General features: G+C 44.9%; 1 non-coding gene across 1 annotated transcript; it reads right to left on the reverse strand.

Moving 5' to 3' along the window:
* Nucleotides 1-676: 676 nt before the first annotated feature.
* Nucleotides 677-749, reverse strand: trnak-cuu (transfer RNA lysine (anticodon CUU)). The gene has a single exon. It is a non-coding gene; the product is annotated as a tRNA-Lys (tRNA).
* Between the last annotated feature and the right edge of the window lie 3,126 nt (nucleotides 750-3,875).

Consider the following 3,875-nt stretch of genomic DNA (forward strand, 5'->3'; position numbering starts at 1 on the left):
CGTTGTGGTGAAGAGGGAGCTGAGCCGGAAGGGAAAGCTCTCAATTTACCAGTCAGTCTTCATTCCAACCCTCACCTATGGTCATGAGCTTTGGGTAGTGGCCGAAAGGGTGAGATCACGGATACAAGTGGCTGAAATGAGTTTCCTCTGTAGGGTGTCTGGGCTCAGCCTTAGAGATAGGGTGAGGAGCTCGGACATCTGGGTAGAGCCACTGCTCCTTCACATCGAAAGGAGCCAGTTGAGGTGGTTCAAGTGATTAGGATGCCTTCTGGGCGCCTTCCTTTGGAGGTTTTCCAGGCACGGCCAACTGGAAGGAGACCCCAGGGTAGACCCAGAACTGTCTGGAGGGACTACATGTCCAGTCTGGCCTGGGAACGCCTTGGCATCCCCCAGGAGGAGCTGGAGGGTGTTGCTGGGGAGAGGGACGTCTGGAGTGCCCTGTTTAGCTTGCTGCCACCATGACCCGGCCCCGGAGAAGTGGCTGAAGATGAATGAAGTGTCTTCATTTTCATAATTACACATCCAGTTTGAATCATCCATTCATCTATTATCCGAACCACTTATCCTGCTCTCTGGGTCGTGGGGATGCTGGAGCCTATCCCAACAGTCATTGGGTGGCAGGCGGGGAGACACCCTGGACAGGCCGCCAGACCATCGCAGAGCCATAAATATCATGCACCCAATGTGGGGCTCGAACCCACGACCCTGAGATTAAGAGTCCCATGCTCTACTGACTGAGCTAGCCGGGTTGCTAGTTTGTTAATATATTATGCAGTTTGAATCAGACTATGATAAACACATATTAAAAAGCCTTCGTGGTGTAAATGTTGTGTATTAACTATTTGTTAACATTTTGATATGGGTTTAAATTGGATGAGGAGCGCATACTGACTTGTTTAGGATTTTATTCCTACACTGAGCAAAAATGTTAACGCAACACTTGTGGTTTTTTTGTTTTTGCCACATTTTTCACGAGTTGTGATTAAATGATCAGTGTTTGGTTTCGTTCCTCCCGATGCGCTTAATTCTCAGATTTTACACACAAATTTATCTCATCGTATTTCAGGTGTATCATCAACAAGCTGATAAAACAGCGTGGTCATCACACAGGTGTTTGTTACGATGGGGAGACTGAAAGGACACCAAAATATTTGGTTTTGCTGCAGAACATCCTGCCAGAGATGCCGCAAATGTTGACAGTTCGTCCAATCGGCATGGGAATGTCCAGTACAGCTACTGCCAGAATATTGAATGTCCATTTCTCTACTGTAATCAGTTACTTCAGAGGAACTATGTGGAACTGGATTTTTCTGCCTAGCTACGGCCAGAAGGAGCCACTTCACAAGCTGTTAAATTTACTGTCAATACAAAAACAAGGAGCGCCATTTACCATTAAGGGTTTTCCTACATTTTCAGAAATGCATTGTTGGCAAGAAATGAAAAAGGGCCAAACATTCACCAAACAAACAAGGGCTGCAGAGTTATGAATAATGAACGCAGCGTTATGGCTGAAACACACTTTATAAAACCTGATGTGGTCACACGGCTTTGTAAAAGGGCCACTAATGAAACGGAAAGGCTGAAGCTGTCAGAAAGAGTTGGGGCCAGAAGAATGAAAGAACACTTTTAGACGAAAGTATCTACACCAATCAAGTGAAATGGGTTGATAAAATACAGGGAAAACAAAAGTAAAGTAGTGGAAAACATGGCTAAATTCAAAATTAATGGACTAAATACCAAGGATGGAGACTGAACGATAGATGGATGGATGGATGGATGGATGGATGGATAGATGTTTGTATGCATTTTATTGTGTATTTCTTTACTGTTCCGAGGAAGATGAATGGAGAGATGGATGGTTGTTTGGTTGGATGTTTGGTTGGTTGGTTTACACTCTGTATCAGGGGATCAAGTCTGTGTCATTCATTTCAAATTAAAATGAGTGATACCAGTATTTTTTACTTGGCCATCCACAGACTTGCCTGTCTCCCCTCAGTGAAGTGTTCCGGCCTGTTGAAGCAGAAATCGGTGCTTTGCTCTGATTTGTTCCCCTGAGATGTTTGACAGGATGTTGACAGACGTTTGTTCACTGCAGTCGACCTGAGCTGCTTTACAAAGTCTGCCATATTCTGACTTGAACAGATGAAGAAGACGAAGAAGAAGACGAAGAAGAAGGTGTTTAATCATCATAAATGTACACAGAGACATGGATGATAAGCCAGCACCCTGCTTAGCATCCACACCTGGGAGCTGACCAGTACAACCACAGTCTTCTACTGGTGGTTACTGGGAGCTGACCAGTACAACCACAGTCCTCTACTGGTGGTTACTGGGAGCTGACCAGTACAACCACAGTCTTCTACTGTTGGTTACTGGGAGCTGACCAGTACAACCACAGTCCTCTACTGGTGGTTACTGGGAGCTGACCAGTACAACCACAGTCTTCTACTGGTGGTTACTGGGAGCTGACCAGTACAACCACAGTCCTCTACTGGTGGTTACTGGGAGCTGACCAGTACAACCACAGTCTTCTACTGGTGGTTACTGGGAGCTGACCAGTACAACCACAGTCTTCTACTGTTGGTTACTGGGAGCTGACCAGTACAACCACAGTCCTCTACTGGTGGTACTGTTGGTTACTGGGAGCTGACCAGTACAACCACAGTCCTCTACTGGTGGTACTGGTGGTTACTGGGAGCTGACCAGTACAACCACAGTTTAATACTGGTGGTTACTGGGAGCTGACCACTACAACCACAGTTTAATACTGGTGGTTACTGGGAGCTGACCAGTACAACCACAGTCCTCTACTGGTGGTACTGTTGGTTACTGGGAGCTGACCAGTACAACCACAGTCCTTTACTGGTGGTTACTGGGAGCTGACCACTACAACCACAGTTTAATACTGGTGGTTACTGGGAGCTGACCACTACACAACCAATCTGATACTGGTGGTTTTCTATTTTCTGCTATTCATTACTGGGGGGGGGTCAAACCTTTGCTCAAAGTCTCTTTATTGATTTTTGAACCAGTGGTACATACAAAACGTTGTTTTATACACAAGATGTCAAACTGAACTGGTTTCATACATGCAGAACCAGAACCTATCATAGTGGGGTATGCAAACTGTAGGAAAAAAAAGCAGTGACTAGAACAGTAATCAATCCCTGCTCCAATTAATTCTTACACAGTGTTCAGATACCCATTACCCCGTAACTCCTCCCACCCAACCCCACCCACGTACAAGAGAAACACACTGAGGGAGAAAAGAGGAGAATCCCGTTCACGCTTTCGCCTCCTCTTTCCACTTCTTATCTAGCTAGTTTTGTGTGGTTGTTATTATGAGTCGTAGTGGTGGAACGACAGAGTTAGACTTTTAAAATAAAGAAAGAGAGTAAAAAGATTAATTAAACCAGCAAACCGCGGTAGTGGGCTGTGGCATAGTGTCGGCTGGTAGTGGAGAGACACACACACACACACACACACACACACACACACACACGGGGGGGGGCTGTCTGATTGACAAACATGGTTGTGTATGTATATATCGATATATATATTTATATAGATATAGATATACTAGGTAGATCCCAGTCTGTGTTCTGCTGAAGTCATGTCATGACTTTCCTCTGCACCTCTGCTGTGACCACAGTGATGTCACACAAACAAGTAACAAAACACAATAACACTTCTGCTGAATGATGGCGAATGAATGATGACGAACGAACGAATAAATGAATGAATGATGGCGAATGAATGAATGAATGATGGTGAACGAACGAATGAATGAACGAATGAATGCTGAAACACACAAACTGAAACTCAATCTGGAATAGCCAGATTCAGATTCAGCATTCTGATAGTCTGCAACCTTT

The sequence above is a fragment of the Lampris incognitus genome, chromosome 19 (genome assembly GCF_029633865.1).
Source record: "Lampris incognitus isolate fLamInc1 chromosome 19, fLamInc1.hap2, whole genome shotgun sequence".
In the NCBI taxonomy this organism is placed as follows: Eukaryota; Metazoa; Chordata; class Actinopteri; order Lampriformes; family Lampridae; genus Lampris; species Lampris incognitus.